The sequence below is a fragment of the Rhinopithecus bieti genome, unplaced genomic scaffold (assembly GCF_001698545.2).
Source record: "Rhinopithecus bieti isolate Rb0 unplaced genomic scaffold, ASM169854v2 scaffold_777, whole genome shotgun sequence".
NCBI classification, from domain to species: Eukaryota; Metazoa; Chordata; class Mammalia; order Primates; family Cercopithecidae; genus Rhinopithecus; species Rhinopithecus bieti.
Genome location: NW_016803392.1, coordinates 1,570,481 through 1,593,608, shown reverse-complemented (window position 1 = coordinate 1,593,608; position 23,128 = coordinate 1,570,481). Strand labels below are relative to the sequence as shown.

Sequence of the window (23,128 nt, the reverse complement as noted above, 5' to 3'; positions counted from 1 at the left end):
CACTCTGCTGTTAAGTTTTCCTGACAATAGGGTTATTTTAAAATTTATTGCGAAGTGTTTCTATACAAAGGAAATGTTTCGTGGAAGGAATTCGTGATATTATACAAGTATGTTTCTTTAATTGGAAACCAGACACACTCTACTAAACATTTTATTGGAAAATTTATTTCACACTTCACAAAGGATCCTGAGAGAAGTGCTTTGTGATTAACTGTGATTGTCCATATATGAAAAATGAGGGCAGGATAAGAATAAATATGCAATTAATAGGGCAGGCCTCCTATTCTTTATTTGTTTTCTGACATTTCCAGCAGTATCTTCTCCCAAAGATGATAATATTAAGCAGGGCATCTAATGCCAAATCTTGTCAGATTGATACCTTGTTATCCTTTATTGTTGTTTTAATCTTTAATACAATTTGGCTGTAAATTGAAAGCTCTGTATACCATTATAATCCTGCAAGCTGATTCACTTGATTGAAGAGAAAAATGAGACACAAAACCCATGCTGCTTTTATGTTCTTAGGCAACACTCCTTACCCACTTGCAGACTAGTGGCTTTTCTTTAGTTTTAATTTGAGGGTTTTTTTTGTTTTTTGTTTTTTTTTTTTTGGTTGGTTGGTTGGTTTCTTTTTAATTGATAGATCATTTAAACTATGCCAGTGTAGTCTCTGGATGAGCAGCATCAATATCACCTGAACACTTGTTAGCAATGCAGATTTTCAGGCGAATTCTTGACCTACTGAGTCAGAAACACTGTTCTCGGGGTCCAATGATCTCCAACAAGCCCTCCAAGATGATTCTGAAGCCCACTAAAGTTTGAGAACCACTGCATTACACTTTCAGACTCCTTCCTCTCATTGTTTTGCATCTGGAAGCACACCATGCGTAGAATACAGTTATAACTTAACACAAAATGTAGTTTACTGCCTTTAACTAAACCTGATGGCTTTGTAGTTTCGTTAGCACAATGCTACAAACAATTGGGCTACTTATAAAACGACCAAGGACATAAGTGAGTTTCCTCCCACTTTCCCTTTTTATTTTGGGAGGAAGCATGATATTTAAAGGCAGACAAGTCTAATTGCAAGTTCTGATGTATCTCAGTAGGTGGGTGATTTAACCCCTCTAGCTCTTGTGTTCTTCACCTATAAACATATATTCTTTGAGGTGTTGTTCTGAGTATGAAATGAGATCAGGGATAATACTAGGTCATACAGTGAATTAGAAAAAGGTGCCCTCTCTGGGGAAACCAATTAGGAAAAAGCATTCATTTCTTAGGGCTAACATTGCCCATGTCTCTTCTCAGACTTGGCAAAGAGAACCCGAACTGGATTTCAGCCCTGACTTCTGCCTGCTCATCTGGACAGTTTTGTCCAAGGTAAGATTGTATGCAGAGTTCTTGATTGAAATAATGTACGTAGGCCGGGCACGGTGGCTCAAGCCTGTAATCCCAGCACTTTGGGAGGCCGAGACGGGCGGATCACGAGGTCAGGAGATCGAGACCATCCTGGCTAACACGGTGAAACCCCGTCTCTACTAAAATACAAAAAAACTAGCTGGGCGAGGTGGCGGGCGCCTGTAGTCCCAGCTACTCGGGAGGCTGAGGCAGGAGAATGGCGTAAACCCGGGAGGCGGAACTTGCAGTGAGCTGAGATCTGGCCACTGCACTCCAGTCCGGGCGACAGAGCGAGACTCCGCCTCAAAAAAAAAAAAAAAAAAAAAAAAAAGAAATAATGTACGTAAAGCAGTTGGCATATAGCACTTGCTTTTCATGCAGTGTATTACATACATAACACATATTCCACATAAATATTTTTTCTTAGATGTATCAGTTATAGTCCAGGGAGAGTAACATATGTAATCATTTGGTTATCAGTAAAGATGCTTAGATTATCTCCTATAGTAAATTTAAAAATAGTTATTTTATTTCTCAATTCTCTGACTCATGGACCAAATTAAGAATTTAATTGAAAGCATTTAATTGTATCCTTCATGCAGTGTAGATATAGCCTCTACCTGGATCTTTAAAACATAGAGAGATCTGAAAGAAATCTGCTAGGACATTTGCTACCCAGGTCCTACCCAGGATGACTAGCTGATTAAATAATTTAAATGGGAAACTGGTATTTCAAAATAATAAGACTTAGATACATATGAAATAAGGAGAGTAAGTTCTGTGACATGATATTTTCTAGGTGCTAAAGCCTGATTTCAAATCCTTTCTTGAGGTCAGGGGTCAATAGGCAGAAAAGCCTGGATTTCTGCAAAAGAGGATAAGGACAGAGACCCAAGAATGGGACAAGTAAAGCTTTCTGCTTCGTCACAAGATTACGGAGGATTAATTCCTCTCGGAGTTTTGTATTTAAGAACTTGAGTGTTGTTATCCTCGGAAAGACACATAACCCACCGTAACGTTTAGTTTTCTTAGATTTTGGTATTCACTTTAGCACGACTCATTATCAGTTCCCTGGTATAAGGAGCTGGGATTCAGCCTAACACTTATCATTACATATTCAATCAGCGCAATAAAAATGACAGAAGAAAGCATTGGCTTTAAAGGCAACAAATTATTTTAAGGCTACACTAAATCCTTGTCTTATCTATACAGTACTAAGTTACAGTAATGTTACCATAATTAGATGCTATATGAGGAAATGTAACAAGATATTATGTGGCCAAAGTAAAATCCTAACCTAAATAGCATGGTTAAAACATAACACATGAAATAAAATTGGAAATCACTTTTAGAACACTGCTAATGTTACAAGATGTCAGAATCATGCATAATGCAAGAGTGGAACTGCTTACATAGTTTACACAAGAGAATTTAAACTTGCTTCCATGGACATGAGGAACTGCTCTTTGAAGCATGGGCTCTGATGAGATTCTGCCTGGCTCTAACGATATTCCAAGGGAATGTTCTCGTTCTATCTGATGCATATTTATTTATAGGGTGCTGAATGAAGGAGCATTCATACTACATGGCAGATTGCACCTTCACCATATTTTTCATTAATCACCTTTTCTTCAGCATCTTCACCATTGCTTTCTTATTGATCTGTTTTTTGAACTCCCTTTGTGAATAAACCTACAATCACAAAATTACCCATAGATCAATGTCAGCAAACGCATTCCTGCAAACACAACCTTTAACTCCTTTTCTCCCTCAACCTTCATTCCATTTCATCTCTTGGGCAAAGGCCTGAAAAAACAGATGATCCTCGTATTATTCCCTGAAGGGCAACAAATCCAGACCTTGCTAGGTTTACAAGGCTGAACATAAAACCCGTCTCAATGACAATACTTTTTCTCTGCTGCTCAGATTTTAAGTCAAAAGGTCCTTCTTGCTCACTGTAACAATCCCCTGTGCTCTGCATTAAAGACTATTGATCACATGTTCTTTGTTGCCACATGCAGAGAAATCACCATCTCTGAATACATGAACCAAACACAAATATATTTATCCACACACTAACCTCTCTAATTTGGACATAATTAGAAAAAGGGCTATTTAATTAGTGAAAAGTCTTAAATTATAGATGGCTGATTACTTTTGAGTACATAAAGTAATAGCAGGAAATGACTAACAAAGTGTTGCCAAGTACAGGACCTGCCAGGCCTATTTTAATGAATAGCTAAAGATCACTGAAATTAGCACATTAATTGTGTGCATGTAAATTGCTTCTGCTAAGTGCATTAAAATGTTGTTCTCTTTGTAATCATGTTGAAATTATTTATTTGGTTAGTAGACCTTTTTCATAATTATTCATGAAAGACAAAAAAGTGAACTTCAACATAGTTCCTGCCTGAGTCCGAACACTATCATTTACAAACCCCACATTTTACTATGCTTGCAAAGGAATCATGACTTAATTTTTAAAAATTCAACATGCACATTTAATAAAGCCTTTCTTCAAGTTACCCATTTCCTTCTTAGTGTCTTCCTTTCAGTGTCTTGTAGAGGGTAATATCTCAGACTCCAGGTCAAACTCCCTCACTGTGAATCCCTCTCTATCATTTAATAGCTATGTGACTTTGGGCACATTGCTAAATAACTCTGAACCTCAATTTTCTCATCTGCCCTACAGGATTGTTGTGAGGATTAAATGAAATGATGTTTTGAAAAGTATTCTTAAACGTCTATGATGATAAAATTCACCTGGGGCACTTGTTAAACCCAACTTTCCCAGGCTCCTTGTTCAACTACCCCAGGTGATTTTTTCCTCTGGGAAACAGTTTGGAAGCACCTGACTCATAGCAGCTTCTCTTCTGTCATATACTGTGTACTGTATATTGCATTCGTGAGCCAAGAAAAACAAAGGAAAAATAAATGGAAGATATAAGGAACCAGAAAAGTCATCACAGTGTCCCTGCCAGCTTTTCCTTAAATGTGTCCAGGGCAGAGGCATTCACTCCCTTATAGAGAGTAGTTTTCTCCACATTTGAACAGTTCCATTGGTTCAAAAGACAAATCTCTTATTGTGCAGGAACCTGTTTCTTTTGAAGTTCTATTCATTGTTCTTGCCTGATATTTGGAGCAATGTGGAACGAGTCGGCTTGTCTGTCCATTTGACAGCCGTTCAAACATTAAAAGAACTCTCTTATCTCCTCTTGATCTTCTCTTTCTAGGCTAAATATACCAAATTCCTTCATCCATTATTGGTGATAGAACATGGTTTCTATAGTTCTCACAGTCTTGATCACCCTCCTCTGGAGCCAACTCGAGATTGTCAATTTTCCACTTAAAATATGCTTTGTGACAGAATTGGACAAAATACCATACATTTCTGAACAAGACAGAATATAGGCAAACCATAGTTCTCTTAAAGATGCTTAAAATAAATTATTTGAAAAGAATGATGTGCTTACAATAAAAGTTTCTGACCCCAGTTCTTTGGCTTACTGTGTGAGCGCGGACCAGTCATTTAACATTTCCAGAATCTTAAAGACCTTGTCTGTGAAACTGGGATAGCAATATTTCTCTGCCTACACACAGATCTCATAGGGTTGTTCAGAGAATAAGACAGAAAACAAAGTGGCTTGAATGATTATGTGCTACTTTTATCACCAAGTCAACATAAAACTGTATTCAAAATAATAAATAGTTATTAAAACTAAGATATAATTTAAATACTGTTTTTTTCCCTGTTAACTTTATGTTAAAAGTTTCTGAATTTGTATTTTCCAAAGTATGAAGCCTCCACATTTCAGTAATGATGCGGAGGAGATCCAGCCAGATTTTAAAAATCTCTGAATTTGTTGTTAAAAGATAGATTGTTGTCTACTCAGGTTACTTTGTGCTATATTTGTGCAACCAAGTCTTTGAACTGAAATTCCAAACTTAAAAAAAAAAGCCTTATATGCTTCTAGGATGAGGGTCTATAGTCAGGACCCTGGACTTTACTATAAAATCGTAAAGACCTACCTGTTAGATCTGAAGAGAGAATTGGACACCACCTTCACCTCTTGTGACTTTCTGGAATTCTCTTCAGGAAGGAAAGTGAAGTTTGCAGAAATGTCCTATTTCTTAATCGATTTCAGAGATTTTTATTAACAGGATTTTCCTCTTTTACTTTTCCAGTTGATGTGTTCTCAAGGTAAAGTTTAACATAAATGAGAAGTAACTCTGTCTTTCTTATAAAATATTTGGACTTAGATTAACGGGAGAAATAAAGTCATTGTAAGTATGAAGATAGCCTTGCTGATGTTTTAAAATAATATTTAATTGTACAAATGTGTTTTATATTTAATGATGAGAGAAAAAAGCAGGATACAAATCTATACATATATGGCATGATAATAGATATGCAAAATATTTGTATGTTTGTGAATACTTACTTACGTAGAAAAACGAAGAACACTGGAAGGAAATAAACCAAAATATTACAAGTGATTATCACCAGTTAGTGAGCTTACAGGTTTTCTTCTCTTTATACTTCCCTATATTTTATAAATTGTCTACAATGTGCATGTGTATTATTTTTATGTATTATTTTTATAATCATAAAAAAGGTAGCAAGAAAGTGAAAGAAAGAGCTTTGCTGCTAGGTGAAAAGTTGGTGTTTGTATTAGAAACACAATTTCATGAATACATTTTTCACTAGTGCCAACTCCGGAAGTTGGGAAAAAGACCTTCTCTTATTCTTCCCCCCATTTCACTTCATCTGACATGTAGGAGTTTCTTTTAATGATAGATTTCACTGAGGAAAAGGCACCTGGGGTAACAATCAAGGGAGATTGCATTACACTGTGACAAAATCTTTAGAACCGCCTTTCTCTCTGGGCCATGAAACAGACTGAAAAAGATGTAAATCCTTTCTATTTTTTAAAGTAATTTTTAAGGAGACTTCTTACACATTGAGATACATATTTAATATTTTTAAACCTCTGGCCTATTTCCAAATAGGATTATCACTTCCACATTAATATTTCTGGTCTTTTATATATATTTAGGAAGTCAGGGCATTGGTACCTGCCCACTAGACTGAAAGCTCCATGACACTAGGAATCATGTTTCTTTGCTTGTTTGTCTGTAATTAATCTTTGTATCCTCAGCATCTAGTCTATGGCCTGATAACTTACTAAGTGCCAACAGAACAAGGTGGAAGCAAGCCCTTCAGCCAACTGACTAGGATACAGAACAAAGCTCTTTTCCCTTCTCCCTGAGGTGTCAGTACCCTGATGGACAGAGAAAACCTGAAGGACAAACCTGGTCAAAATGGAACCGAGTAGATCCTGCCAAAATATGGGCAAATAGGGGAGGAGCAGGTAGAGGAAGGCTGAGGAATCTGGCTGGAATCTCCTGCACGTCATTACTAAAGTATGAAGGCTTCATACTTTGGACAATACATAGCAAAGAACATTGATAAAGCTCTCTAGCTTGTTCTCCCCTCCCCATTTTTTAATTGAAAGGGATGGATTACAGATGACTGTACATTTACTCTAAAATGTTTCAGAAAGGGTTGGGACAGGGCCCAGGCTGACAAAGTGACAAATGTCTATGTCAGTAGGCCCCACATCTGCAAGAAATGGAGACAGGGACTTTGGCATACAATATGAATGACCAGAACAGATGAACAAAGCAAAGAGGGGCCAGGTCTTGGGAACAATCAGCTTAATGTGACTTCAGATAGACCCCCCTATTACTGAGTGAAACTCTAGAAACTTAGAGGTCAGGAATGGCCTTTGGGTTTGGGGTGAGGGGAAGGGCAGATGTATGTCAAGTAGCTAAGAAAAGCTGTTGGGACATTTAGCTTGAGGAGGCTGAGATAAGAGGTGGATGGTGTGACATGGTGCTAAGAGGCCTTAGCTGGCTGACCTGAAATAATAAAGCAAGCCACCTTTATTATGATGATGACGATTTAATATTTATTATTATTCCTCTCTTTTGAGGGAAAGTGAGAAAAGACAACTTGGTAACCACCACGTACCTTCAATTTGCTGACATGCATATAACATGTGTTCAAAGACTTCCCTTCATGCAGTAAAGCTGTGGAGATTCTTATGTCTTCAGTTACTGGTTGGAGTGTGTGAGGATCCAAATGGCTCATTATGAAAAAGAACATTATGGAGAGCTGAGTTCCTAAAACTGGAGTTTCAAGAGAAATACCACTTTTGTTCCCTGGTGGTGACAGAAGGGGCAAGCGTTTGAGGTGCAACTTTAACAGGCCTTAGGGAGTCAGTGCCTTTACCTAAAGTAGTGCCTCAAATGGTAGGAGTTTATAATGCAGGGAGCAACTTGAGAAAAATATGAATAGAGGCTTCTGAACCTCTTCTATCTGGATAATCTCAACAGCTCCATGTTAAGGCTGTATGTGGTTTTCAAGAGATTCTCTATCATCTCTGGAGAGACTTGGACACAGGAGGGCCAAATTATCCTTATTCAATGCCTAATTCTATTCCAGGCATTGGGAATCCTTTTGAACTAAAGTCACCAAACAGCAGCTTTGTGCTAGTCAAGCCAGATCTTTGAAATCTCAGCCTTCTGTCCTGTATCATTTCCCTCCATGGAGCTGGCTGTAAATCTGTCACTCTCCTTCTACCAGATCCTACCCACTATCTCTAGATTAACTTTCTCAAAACACTGTTTTCATCATATTGCTTTATTTTCCCCCTCTGCAGTAAGTAAACTTTAATGGCTCCTTATGGAGCATTGGATCTCAAGCTGTTCTTGAACCAGTCCCATGAGCATTACCTGGAAAGTTGTGAGAAATGTAAATTTTGGGGCCCTACCCCAGACCTACCGCACACCTGTAATCCCAGCACTTTGGGAGGCCGAGGTGGGTGGATCACGAGGTCAGGAGATCTAGACCATCCTGACTAATATGGTGAAACCCTGTCTGTACTTAAGAATACAAAAAAAGAGCCTGGCAAGGTGGCACACACCTGTAGTCCCAGCTACTTGGGAGGCTGAGGCAGGAGAATCACTTGAACCTGGGAGGTGGAGGTTGCAGTGAGCCGAGATTGGGCCGCTGCACTCCAGCCTGGGGGAGAGAGCAAGACTCCATCTCAAAAAAAAAAAAAAAAAAAAAAAAAAAAAAAAAAAAAAAAAAATTCTGCTGGTAGGGCCCAGTGATTTGTTTAACAAACCCAGCTGTCTACTAGAGTTTGAGAACCACTGCCACAGAGAGCTCTTCCCCTTAATATTCAGAGCACTCTCCTTTGCTGTCTTACAACACTTGCCTCTTGTATTGCCAATTGTATGGCACTTATTCATCCTGTCATATGTTATTGCTATTTTGTTTGTATAATCTGATGTCACCTTCAGAATTGTAAACTTCTTGAGGTATTGGTCTGTGTGTTTTCTTAACTATAAAATCATAAAACTAGAAAGGACCTGGAAAAGCAACCCCTGAATTTTGCAAACTTTTGAACAGTACCATGCATATAGTGGGCATTCAATGAACATTTGTTGAATGAAATAACATGCCCACAGGGGCCCCTGAGGTGAATTGAGACTGCCGAGACTTCAGTGTCATCATCTTAATTTAGATCATTGCTTTGGACACCCTCCAAGGGTTTGTGAATACCTGGGGAAAGCCTTGGATGCCATTGCCAGCTTTTCCCTCATGGCCTTTGCATGGGCTTTGGAATTTTCTTACTGAATGCAAGGCAGTGTGGTGGTTTGAGATACAAATAGCAGAGCATTTGAATTGAGAAGAAAATACAAACAAAAACAACATTGGTGTTTTTATCTTATTGCTGCTTTGAGATTTGACATGAAGTATGAATCCATCATACACAAGAAATATATCTTGCCTGGATATCTAAAGCATAAATAAAAATTAATTGCAGCATGCAGCTGTTCATTATCAGGCTTTGGAGCATTCCAGAAGCAGTTGCTCATGAATACTTATTCAGCTAAACATCACTTGCTCATTAGGACATGCTGACGTTGGCTATGAAGACAATTGCCAGTTGTTGATTCTTGTTGCTTCTGTGTAGTCTAGGGGTCTAGGCTGCCAGTGATCTGGCTGTTACATTTTAGGGGTAGGCCGTCACAACAGAAATGGGCATGTATGGCTTATGAAACTAATCCTTCTTCATCTTATGAGTGTTCATACCAAAAGAGGAGATCCTTGACTTCCAAGGATGGCTATGTGGTGATTCTTCTCCAAAATGAATTGGGCCATGGGTATGACAGACATTTTGTGTGTGCATGCCACTTTGTGGCAGGCAGTAACACATAGTGGTGTGCCAAATACATTAATAACTTTGATACTGCATTTGTATTATTAGGGTTCAATGCTTTAGGGCCCCATTAGAAGATGTTGCTCTCAGAAGAATGAAAAAACTTGAAAAATGTATTTATTGTTTTTTAGAGAGAGGGCAGGGCCAAAAGACATCTTTGTATTTCAGAGATGAGAAGAAATTCAGAAAGGCGATTCATTTTCATAGGTTAAATTTATACACTAATGAAAAGGAGAGAAAATAGGAAAAGGGTTACTTTTATTTTTCATCTTCTGTGGACAGTGGACTGAGCAGCAAAAATAACCTATCTTGTTAGTATAGGTCAAATTCATTAAAACAAACGTACATGAATTTTCTTGATTATATGTTCAACTGTTGTACTGAGATTTGATTTAAATAAGAGTGCTGCTACTTGTTGCTTAGAAAGTTTCAGGGTAATTATATTGATTGCAAAATTGGAACTATGGGCCTGGTTTTCCTGATCTTGTTATTGTCAAGTCCTTCCTAGTTTCCAGTCTCTGCAGACCTCTGCTTACCATGACTTCAGCCTGTTCACTCAGCCTTCTAAGCTCCCTGTGGCCAGGCTTTACCTGGGAGAGGAGGCATTTAAGGAGTTCCAATCCAACACTTTTGTTCCTTAGCATCAAGTTAGTTTGGCTTCTGGTCTGCTGTTGGCTTTTGCTGTAATTTCTAGAGTGATGTATGTCTCTCATTCCTTGGATTCAGTGTCTACCTTATGCTGAAGTTCTCATACCTGCATTCTTCTCTCATTACCCAGAATTGAGTTCCTGTTTTAAAAGTTTGCCAGGTCTGCCCAGGTCCTCTGAGAACACCTAAGACCCAACCTTACATTTGCTGTTCTTTCTCTCAGCCACCGGGGTCCAGCTCCTGCTCCACAGTCTGACTGTGGCTCTACTATTGTAGATAAGGCTTTCTGATGCTGCCTGCCTGAATTTTGGGACACGTTTAGCTGCTTCTTGGCACCAAGCCGTGCTTTCGTATTGAGTGAACTTCTGCTCTTTCATGTTTGCCTCCTGTTACCAATTTCCTGGCTGCATTATCAATCCTTGTGTTCTGCCATATTCTTCAGATACTTTGTTCTGCTTGCCAGACTGGACATCCTCCCAGCACCTGCAACTGAGCCATCCTCTCTCATGGGTAGGTCTAGTTTCAGGTCCCAGTTTCTTCCCTCATGACCTGACCAGGCAGCTGTCTGGTTTACCAAATTCAACAAATGTAAAACATGTCCTTCTAAATGTTTGTTTTAAATACAATCATTTAATCATTTCTGTTTCAATTAGGTTCACATTTAAAGAATTACTCCCATACTTTTTATTACTCTATGTGGATTGTGGAAATTGTTGCCTTTCTCTATCTGCAGTTCTTTTAAGTAATAACATGCAAATGAACCTCACTTTTAATTGAAATTCTAAGAAAAATTCTTAGGGTAACTTTACATTTAAGGGTGCTTTAATTTGACTGAATTGTGTCTATTTATGGCCTGATGTTCAAGGCAGAAACCCTGGGCCTAATTGTGCCTATTTACCACTCTCAATTATATTCTAGATATGAGGAGTTGAAGAGCAAGAAAAGAAAAAGCAAAGCAAATATATGTGTGCATGAGTGAGGGTGTGTGTGTGTGTGTGTGTGTATGTGTATGTGTGTGTGTCTTGTGTTAAGACTGAGGGGAAGGTAAGGGCAGGGGAAAGCAACTCTGTTCACTTGACAAATGTAAAAGGGATCCCTGTTAATAATAACCCTATCACTGATGTGAGCACTTATTATAGTGTTTCAGGCAGTGCGCTAATAAGAACTGGGGTTACTTCATTTAAGTCCAATTAAATAGTTACTAATTTTATTCCTACTTCACATGTGGGAAAGCTGAGGTTCAGAGAGGTTAATTTACCTGAGTTCACACAGAAGATAATTGCTGAATCAGGGATTTGGACCCCTTTGGTGTGACTCTGAATTTGAGTCCTCCGGATTATACTGCTTTCCTCTTCTTTAGTATGATGTTTCCAGATTATTCTTGTGTAACCTGAGAAGTGATCATGAATATGGAGGAAAATAAGTGACACTAACTAGTTATAGTAACATTTACTAGTTATAATTCTCTAAGGGTTTTTACATACAGTATCTGTTTTATTTTCAGAAAATAATAAGGTAAATGATATTGTCTTCATTTAGGAGATCTAAACAGAGACTCAGAAACATTAAATAGTTCCATATTGTTGTGTGTAGCTGTAGTTTCTTCATTTGACTCTTGTTTACTATTCCTCTGTGAAAGTCTGCTACAGTATCCTGACAATGGACATCTGATTTTCTCCAGGTTTTGCTATTGTAATAGTACCACTATGAACATTTATATGAATACTTCTAGTGCATATTTTGCAAAATTTTTTCTCAGCTACACACCCTAGAGTATGTGTGTTTAAAATGCTAATTTAAAGCAATAAATTAAAAAAGAGGGCCATGCATGGACCAACGGCCAGAGGGTGTCATAAACCAGTGATTTTGATTAAACGAATTCTATGTACTAAGGTAAAAAATAAATATCTGTAAACCTGAGACCTCACTTTTCTCCCCCAAAAGCAATCACCTGACTTGGTGACTTATCTAGGGCAACAAAATGGTAGAGCTGGTTCTAACCCCCAGTTCTGTAATTACAGACAATTCTTAGACCTGTCCCACTTTAACACATGAACATTATTCTCTCTATTCTACCTGGGTGCCCTGAGAGCTACAAACTTCACAGGTTCAGAGGAGAGATTACACACCACTGAGTTGCCAGTCTGTTTTTGAGAAGAGATTTGGTTTTGAGAAATTACTCCGGAGTGTTTATATTGCTTCACCCGTGGGCCTGTGTGCTGTTAAGCTTGAAATGAAAAGAATGACTCTGTGGTTTAGTTTTCTGAGGGAACCAAAGCCATAGAGTTATGATCCAGTGCATATAACATTGAAGGATCACAATTTAAAGTCCAATAATTCTTACCATTTGTCTTCACAAGAGGATCTCAAAGAGTTTTATGAGAAATTATAGACTAAGAATTTGGGAGAGTTATGTTCAATTTATGGTTAAAAAAGGAAGTGCTAAAGTTTTCTGGAATGCTTCAAGGCTGTCATTAGAAAAGGCATGAAGAGAGCCTAGGATCATTGACTCCTTGGCTAGGAACCCTGGCAGGATTAAATGCAACCAAACAATTCAGTGATTCTGAATGACTTCAGCTTTCTTTGAGTGGCAATTTTGCTTTTCTTGGGGCCCTACTAATTGAAGGAAAGCATAGAGGAGCCAGAGTAAATTGGTTCTTCAGAACCTTGAAGAAATATTGTGGTGGTCATATTAATACAGCTTTTGTAATGTATTCTCTTTCTAATTGTTTTTTTCTCTCTTTATTGAGAATTTTAAGGACTGCAATGGCATGAGCCAACAGAGATTTTTAAATAGCACAAATATAAATGGTTATTCTAAATTATATTTGGAAGAAACTCTACTTGAGGTATTTAAGTTAGTAAATAAAGAAACCAAATTAATATAGGCTATTTTAGGAATAAATATGGAATGCTATAAAACTTTGGTGATCTGTATACTTTCTGGTGGCTGGCCAATAGAATTTTTAATTGAATTACCACAGAAAATTCAGCACAAAATATTATCAGATTTAACCACCCACTGAGTACGTTATTTGTTACTGTTTTATTAGGCTAAATCAAAGGTTATAGTATCTCATCTTCTGCTTTGATTTTCAGCCCAGAGGGGTAAAGTTTTAAGCAAGTACTTAATAAAAGGATAATACTCAATTATTTTATTTAGAAAAGTAAAACTATTTTATGACTACTTTATATGTGCATTCCTAGCCTTTAAATAGTTAGACAACTTCATTGACATTCACAATCTGGAGCTTTGTAACTAGTCTGAGGTTGAACCTGGGAGGGGAGGTGCTGAGTGCAGAGGTCCTCATGGAGAAAAGACCTGCTGGCAAATCCAATGTCAAACATACCCACATTTCAGGCATATACCCTTTGGCTATATTCTCTGAAAAGCCCCAAGATGGTGGACAGCTTGGCTGGAGTTTACAAAATTCCCCAGATAATCATTTCAGAATCCATGCATCTTACATTGTACTTACATTGGTCATTGTAAGTGGTTAGAAATTCCTTTTTTTTAAACTTATTTTGTGTCAGTGTGCCTCATCTTGCAGCTGTTCTCAGAGTTCAGTCTCTAGACCAGTAGCATTACCCAGGAACTTGTTAGAAATTCTAATTCTCAGATTTTTGTTGACTGCATACATGTCTTCTTTTGCGAAGTATCTGTTCATATTCTTCACCCACTTTTCGATGGGGTCGTTTGTTTTTTTCTTGTAAAATTGCTTAAGTTCCCTGCAAATTCTGGATATTAGACCTTTATCAGATAGGTAGATTGCAAAAATGTTGCCCCATTCTGTAGGTTGCCATTTCACTCTGATGATAGTTTCTTTTGCTGTGCAGAAGCTCTTTAGTTTAATTAGATCTCATTTGTCAATGTTGGTTGTTGTCGCAATTGCTTTTGGTGTTTTAGTCATGAAGTCTTTGGTCATGCCTATGTCCTGAATGGTATTGTCTAGATTTTCTTCTAGGGTTTCTATGGTTTTGGGTTTTACATTTAAGTCTTCAATCCATCTTGAGTTAATTTTTGTATAAGGAGTAAGGAAGGAGTCCAGTTTCTGTTTTCTGCATATGGCTCGTCATCACTGGTCATTAGAGAAAACAAATCAAAATCACAATGAGATACCATCTCATGCCAGTCAGAATGATGATTATTAAAAGTCAGGAAACAATAGATGATGGCGAGGCTGTGGAGAAATAGAAACACTTTACACTGTTGGTGGGAGTGTAAATTAGTTCAACCATTGTGGAAGACAGTGTGGCAATTCTTCAAGGATCTAGAACCAGAAATACCATTTGACCTAGCAGTCCCATTACTAGGTATATACGCAAAGGATTATAAATCATTCTACTATAAACACATGTACACCATGTGTTTATTGCAGCACTCTTGCGAATAGCAAAGACTTGGGAACCATCCCAAATGCGCGCCATCAATGATGCGACTGCATTAAATAAAATATGGCACATATAAACACATATAAACCATGGAATACTATGCAGCCATAAAAAAAGAATGTGATCATGTCCTTTGCAGGGACATGGATGAAGTTGGAAGTCATCATTCTCAGCAAACTAACACAAGAACAGAAAACCGAACACCACATGTTCTCATTCATAAGTGGGAGTTGAACAACGAAAGCACATGGACACAGGGAGGGGAACATCACACACCGAGGCCTCTCGGAGGGTGGAGGGCAAGGTGTGGGAGAGCATTAGGGCAAATACCTAATGCATGCAGGGCTTAAAACCTAGATGATGGGTTTATAGGTGCAGCAAACCACCATGGCACATGTATACATATATAACAAACCTGCACATTCTACACATGTATCCCAGAACTTAAAGTAAAAGAAAAAATCAAAACAAACAAACAAAAAGAAATGCAAATTCTATTGGATCAAGACCTACAGAATCAGAAACACTAGGGATGGAGCCCAATGATGTGTTTTAAAAGCCCTCCATGTGATCCTGATGTCTGCTACATTAGAAAACAACTATTTAAATTATGCTGATGAGTGTAAGTTTTTTGATAACCATCTTGAAGAGCTCCTATTCCAGTGATTCATGGTAGACTCTCAGTGTTACCCTGAAAATGGAAGAGGCACTTAATTTGTAATGCAACAGTCTGTGATGTTTACTATTATATTTTAGTGTCTCTCTCTCTCTGTATTTTTTTTTTTAACTGTCTACTCAGGAATGAATAGTTGCCCTCACAGATTATTCATTTTCTTTTCCTTTGAGACTGGCTTTTCAGCTTTTCATTTAATATGAAAAAGGTCATCTTCAAAGAAAATGGTTGTTTGTTGCTTCAGTTATTTAATTCTCTAACGAGTCACTGAGTAGCAAAGTTGGTTCATGCCAATCATTCATTTCCCATTAAAGAAGGAAAGTCACTTTATTGTCAATAATGATTAGTGAATTTTTCCTCTGGTCTCTACTTCAGGACCATTAAAAACTTCAGTGGCCAAAAGTTTGTTGTTTAAGACTTCTAAGTCGGCTTTGAGTCTGCTTAAGCAGCAAATTCATCCAAGGGCTCTGAACCTCTCAGCTTTGCCTAAGGTAATAGGTGAAAATGGGGAAAAAAAAATTCACAAAGAAAGTTGAAGTGTAACAGGTTTGGGGAGACAAATGGACTCAGATTGTGATGTGAATTCATATGTTTTATACACTCAATTATTTCTAATGTGTGAAATCCAGGGAAATTATGTGCTCCAGACTCAGCGAGATTCATGTGGTACAAACCTCTTTTGCATCTTGTCAGGTAAAAGATCTATGTGGTTTGAATAGCATCCTTGCATGTCAGTACATCTAGTCCTTGGGGAAGAGGTTCCTCAGGATAGGGACACCAAACAATGGGTGTGTGTTCTCTGGGGATGAGATAGGTGATTCTGGGTTAAAAACTGAAAACCCAGGGATCATTGAGATTTCAAGGAGGCTCCACATGGACCAGCATAGGGAAGTAGGGATGGCCATAGCATGCTGAGAGTCTACCAGGAATACAGAGAAATCTGGTAAGGCAGGAAAGAAGTGGACCTGCAGGGGAGCCAGGGGTCTGAATGACCAAAGGACCTCCTTAGGTAGCATCCCTTATTCGTATGATTCTAATAGGTAGGTGGGTAGAATAATGCTTCTAGGATAGAATTGGACTGAGTGGTGTTAGCCACTACCTGAGCAGCTCTTTTCTGAGTACCTAACCAGACCTGTTCAGCTTTGTCCTCCTCAGAAAGAGGCCCAGATAAAGGGGAGAATTCATCCCTAGAGCCCAGGTTCTGAGAGGCAGTCTATAAAAATTTACATTTTGAAGTCCACAAACATTGACTGAATGCCCTCCTGGTGCCAAGCACCATGGAGATGCTAGGGATCAAGTAATTAGAGAGTTCCTGCCCTCAGGGAACTCCAGGCCTTATGAAAGTGATAGATATTTAAACACCTTATTATAATTCAGTCGAATGGTATCTTTAGGGACAGAATGTTATGCAAGAATATAAATCAATATTTTTCTGCCTGAAGAAGTCAGCTAAGTTTTCTTAGAAATGATAATATAGGTAGGCCAGGTAGTGAAGAGGGGCAAGGGCATGGCAGGTAAAAGGATGAATGTTTAAAGAAGTATGGTGCTCTCAGGAAATGGCAAGCAGTCTGTTTCTGCAGCAGCATAAGATACCTGAGGGTGAGTGGTGGAGTTGAAGTTGGACAGATGGCATGGAATCAGATCATCAAGGACCTGCAGGGAGCAGAGCTTTAGTCAGAGGAGTCACATGATCAGATTTCTTTTAGAAAGATACATTCTGGCTCTTTTATGGAGGGTGGATTCCAGAGAACAGAGGCCAGACTCAGAGTAGAACCTTGTAAAAGTACGCTTGAAGCATGATTCAGGCCTAACTCAGGGCTATTGCTAAGCTGATGGAGAAGCCAGGTTGACTTTTTGAAGCTTGAATTTGTCATGTTGACTCCCTTTTTAGTCCTATCTCCACCTCTTTGGGGGCTTCTGTGGTTGATGCTCTTATAGTTGCTCTTGATAGAGGGAACAGAGAGAAGGTGGGCCAGCATTCTCTCATATTACATGGGCCTTTTTCCCTCTCATAGATTTTACCAAACTTTCCTCACAGTGTTAAACTAAACCCAATTACTAATATAAAGAATTTCATGTTAATATATTAGTAAATAAATTCTGTCTTTTGATACCATGTTTTGTGGCAGGTAATTATAACTGAAGTGGCCTACATCAAATGTATTAATTCATTCATAAAACTTTCATTGATATTTGCGATGTGAAGGCACTGTTAGCTTCACCGAAGGGTAACAAAAAAGCACTGAATATCATCCTCTGGCGGAAATTGCCAGGCCTGCTTTATTCTCTATAGCCACAAGTCAAGGAACTTTCTCAAAGCATTTGGTTCATTTATTCACTAATCCTTCAATTTATAAGTCAACAAATATTTGTTCAGCATTTATTATGTGAAGGCAAATTAATGGCATGAGGTGAGGAGCACATTAGAGGTGGAGTAAAAATAGAACAGAAAGTTCAAAGTGGACTTCAAAGTTCTCAGAAATTCCCAAATTTAAAAATACCCTCAGAACTTTGGGCAACTTAATCTTTAATACTCTGACGACTTTCGTTATTAAAGAGCATCTTGGTTTAGGAAGTAAAGTTTTAGCTTCTTTGATAACCTAGGAATCATATCTCTGTTTTCATGTTTCTCTGATAGTTACTTGAAACTTTGATCCCTGGACTCTTCAATGTGGAGCCATATTCACAGGTCACAGTAATTTTGAAAGATGAGCAAAGAAAGTATTTTCCATTATCTATCTGTAGGCTTTTCTCTTCCTTATAAAGAGACTAAATAGCATGGTTTTCTAGGCAAGTGTGATAGAAAATGTGGAGCCTATCTCCCCTCCCTCATCCTTTTGAAGGCCAATCTATGAATTTGTTTGAAAATTGTCCAATTTCAGAATTTAGCTAACTAATTGTGTAAATGACTAAGGGTCATCAGAGAGCATAGAAGTATTATTTGCCCAGGCATATTTTGACCTCTTCATTGACAGCCCTTCTTTTCATTGAAGAAAAATTCTTTCTCATTCTAGTCTTCTGCTCTTTTGTAGAAAGAGAACTTGCTGGGAGTTAGGTGACTTGACTTCTAATCTCAATTTTGTGGCTAACTAGTTGTAGGACTTTAGGCCAGAGGTTGTCAAACTATAGCCTGCAGGCCAAATCTTGACCACCATCTGTTTGGGAAAATAAAGTTTTATTGGCACACAGCTATGACTTTTTGTTTACTCATTGTTTACGAATGCTTTCTTGCTATAATACTGAGATGAATACTTCTGATAATACCATATGGCCCACAGAACCTCCAATATTTACTGCCTGGCCCTTTACAGAAAAGGTTTACCAACCTCATCTTTAGGCAAGTCACTCTATTACTTGAGCCTCACCTTTCCCATTTGTAGAATTTGGGAGTTGGACTAGGTTGTTCCCAGGGCTCATGTCCTCTTTACGTTGTTACTCTAGAACTCTTCTTACAGAGCAGTGTCATCTCAGGTCAGTCATTTTATACTGGGACATAAACCTATTCATATTTTTATTCATTCAATTTACTAAGCTCCTAATACCAGAGTGGAACACAAAGTCTAAGAGCATCCCTGCCTTTGAGAAACTTATAATCTGGTTAGAAGATATAACTACAAGGTTTCAAACTTAAATTAAAATAGAAGGTAATAAGGGATAACATACCAAATTAAGTGATAATGTTTAAAAGATTTCAGAGGAGAAATATCTTTATGGACTGACATGATTAGGGAAATATCTGTAGGGGAAAGTGAGATTTTGTATTTTTTTACAGTCATCTTCATAGCCCTGTAAAATACTGGATTCAATGTCCCTATAAAGCAGTAGTTTTCAAATTTTAGGATACATAAAAATCACCTGAATTAGTAGGAAAAAAAAATGCAAATTCCTTACATCCAGCTTTCAAGATTCCAAGTAGGTCTGGGGTACCGCTTACACATGAGTATTTTCACAAACACCCTGGATAATTCTGATACACATTCTGATAAGTCATTAAATATATTACTACCCAGGAATTTATGATGTTTGGTAGAGTTTTTGTGAACTGTAGTTATGTGTGACTAGAAGGAACTCCATTGTCCATGGAGTAAGTACTTCAATGACTTTCTCTTTTTAGGAAATGTGAGATCTCTTAGGCCAAGAAGAACAACCTGAGGACTCTATTTCTGGAGGTAATTGAACTCCTTTAATAAGTCCAGAGGAGAAATCTGAGATCGGTACATCTTTTGTATCTATGATAGCTAAGGATACATTGCTTGAAAGATTCACTGTACTTACTACTTCCTTCAGCATTTGACTCTTGGTCCTTGTGAGCTCCTTGTTCCTGCAAAGTTGGCTGGGGTCACCATAGTCGGTCAAAAAATCCATCAATGACAGAGATAGGGAATCTCCAATCTCTATCCCAAGACATGTTCTCGATGACTTGAGCGCATCAACAGAAGCTCCAGATGCAGAAGAGAGATTTTATCAATGGGAAAATGACCCTCTGAAAAGAAGTGTGAAATCATCAAAAAAGCCATTGGAGGGGACACCTGAGAGTCATGTGGCTGAGGTTTCACAAGATCCCACCATGCTTCCAGTCCAGAGGAGAAATCTAGACCCACTCCCCAAAAAGTATAGGCATCATAAGAAGGCCACAAGGACAAAAAGAAGGAGGAAGGAGAAAATGGAGGCCAAGTGCCCCCCTGTTCCTCCAACACCTTCAACACCACCACAAAGTGAAGAAGATGAGGCTGTAGACAAAAAGCCAACTCTACTCAGTGCCCAGGAAGATAATCCTGACCTTCTCCATGAAGTAGGGGTGGCAAAATCCTGGGATTGTCACTCTTCCATAGGAAAAATAGTGACAGCTCTTCACCTGGAGTAGGAAGAATTGGGGGTAAGGAGCTTGAGAAACAAACTGGGATCATTGGTTCCAGATAGAACATACAAGAATTGGTGGCCTGGCACGGTGGCTCATGCCTGTAATCCCAGCACTTTGGGAGGCCGAGGTGGGTAGATCACGAGGTCAGGAGATTGAGACCATCCTGGCTAACATGGTGAAGCTCTGTCTCTACTAAAAATACAAAAAATTAGCCAGGCATGGTGGCAGGCGCCTGTAGTACCAGCTACTCAGGAGGCTGAGGTAGGAGAATTGCTTGAACTCGGGAGGCAGAGCTTGCAGTGAGCCAAGACTGCACCACTGCACTCCAGCCTGGGTGACAGAGCGAGACTCCATCTCAAAAAAAAAAAAAGAAAAAAAGGCTTGGCTCAGAGAGTCATGTCGTTTTTCCTTTTTGCACATGGTTGCTGTCTTTGAGGGCTTTGAACTTATTTATTTTACTTACAGGACAGATTACAGTGTCTGCAGGAAGAGGGTTCCAGTGTGATGCATCAGGAATGTCAGATCGAGTCCTGAGAGCTCTCAGTGGCTCAGAAACCCAGGCCCTCTTCTCCTGCAGTGACATCCTCAGCATAACCACCACTCTGCTTTGGCAGTTTCCTAAGCTGTGTCTGTCAGACCTTCTCAAGGTCTAGAAGCAGAAGGCACCCAGAAGAAAGGGTAACAACCAGGCTGAGGCAGGAGGTGATGCTGAGGTCCTGAGACCTGGCCAGGCAAAATCAGAGTTGGGCCTCAGCAAAACGTGTAGCCACTTGAAATTGATAGAGCCTTCCTTTGTGTTTAGTTTTATGGTTCTCTCTGTATGTCATTGTTCCTCTTAGTTGAGTTTTTGCCTGTCAAAGAGATAGAAAACTGCTTTTATGCTGAGATCCTCAAGCCAAAACCCATAGTAAAAGCAAAGCAAAACTTTGAGGCGTTCAACTTTTACTCAGTGGTAGAATTACTTCCTACTTCCATCCTATTAGGTTGAAGGTGTGATTCTCTCTGGAGAAAGTTGTTCCCAAAATTCATGTGTGTTTCACTCAGGATTGAAGTGATACAATTTCATCATTTTCAGTAGTGTTTCCTGATACCAACAACCAAATGGAGACCTTTCATGTCCAACTCCTTTCATTTTCTCTTACCTTCGACTACAGATTCATTTTATATTCTTCTTCACTATTTTGTTGAAATTCTGCCACTTTTTTTTTTTTTTTTTTTTATTGAGATGGAGTCTCGCTCTGTTGCCCAGGCTGGAGTACAGTGGTATGATCTTGGCTGACTGCAAGCTCCGCCTCCCAGGTTCAAGCAATTCTCCTGCCTCAGCCTCCCAAGTAGCTGGGACTACAGGCGAGTGCTACCACACCCAGCTAATTTTTGTACTTTTAGTAGAGAGGGGGTTTCACCATGTTGGCCAGAATGGTCTCGATCTCTTGACCTCAGGATCTGCCCGCCTCGGCCTCCCAAAGTTCTGGGATTACAGGCGTGAGCCACCACACCTGGCCAATTCTGCCACTTTCTAACTTGAATAAGCCTCAGGATGTCCTGGTTGCTACACAGCTCTCACTTCCCCCATCTCTAACCAATATTTGGTTTCTTTTTTCTCACTTGGTAGTAAGGTACCTAGCTCTCCCTTCTAAAATGTACCTTTGGTGTTCTGTAGCCATCTGTATTGAAAGCATAGTCACACAAGGTAATGTTTCTTCCTTGTCATTCTGTAGTCAGACTTTCACAGAATCCTGAGTTCTTCTGAGAATCCTAAAGAAGATAAATTCTTTAAGAAAAGTTCAAGATCATTTCATTTCCCTCTTGTTTTGGTATGCTAGGTTAATCCTTTTCCCAGGATGTAAGAGTTTAAATTAATCTTACACCTTCTTTTGAGGGAGTATGTTTAAGAAGAGTTGAGGAGTTTCCCTGTAGCTTTATTACTTGTTGTTATTTCCTAATTGTTCCAGTTTCCCAATTCATGTAAGAATAATAAATAAAAATGCAAATATAAATAAATGTGCAAAGTATCTACATAAGAAAGAAATAATATAACTAATTTTCTTTTTTTCCTTAGCACTGACTCTGATGATTACTATATGAAAATTGGAAATGTGACCAGTATGTTGGTTCTTTTTATGCCTAGAACAAGACTTTGTACTGTTGGAAGAATACAGGTTTCAGATAAGGAAAGATCTACACAAGCACTTAGTTTTGAAACTTTTCTGCTCCCATGTGTCTTGACCCCTTACTCATAACCAAGAGAAGGGGAGTTTATATCTCCTCTGATGCATTTGTAAAGGAGAAAGTATATGTTTCCAGGTTTCAAAGATTGTGTTGCTGTAGTTGGGAAGGGAATAGAATGAGTTGCAAGAGTGGTGGCAAATATCCTCAAGGATGCTTTGGAGGTAACAGGTTACAACCACATTTGAAGAAGTTTCATGGTTTGGTGAGGATTTCAAATTAGAATTAGAGAAATTTTGCAAAATATCATAGTACTTAGAGTAAAATAGGACACCTTTCTAAAGTCAGTCATGCTTTGATACTTTTAGTTGTCTAAAAGTGGTTGGTTTCTCATTTTAAACAGTATTGAGTTTTCTTGAGTTAATTGACCATGATAAATGGGTTTTAGTACATAAAATTTCAAATTATCCAAACTATATCTATATTTACATACATATTTTCTCCATTTAATACAAGAAGCACACTCCCAAGTAAGGCATAATGTATGAAAGTCCTGAGTCATAGAGCCTGTTATTAAAAGCTCACCAGAATGCAGATATTAGTGTTGCTATTATATTTTATTATTGTTATTATTTATCATAATAAGTGTTTCAGGTTAGTTGTTCTATCATAGAAAAACTATTAGTGGGAACCTAG

General features: G+C 38.5%; 1 long non-coding RNA gene and 1 pseudogene across 2 annotated transcripts in view; both read left to right on the top strand.

Annotated features, from left to right (window-relative positions):
* LOC108535956 (uncharacterized) overlaps positions 1-23,128 on the top strand; it is a 410,057-nt gene that overhangs the window by 155,127 nt on the left and 231,802 nt on the right. For both annotated transcript variants that reach the window (XR_001887373.1, XR_001887374.1), the window contains exon 2: positions 1,309-1,380. This is a non-coding gene — a long non-coding RNA (uncharacterized LOC108535956). The remainder of the gene's footprint in view (positions 1-1,308; positions 1,381-23,128) is intronic.
* Positions 19,536-21,105, top strand: LOC108535946 (uncharacterized; annotated as a pseudogene).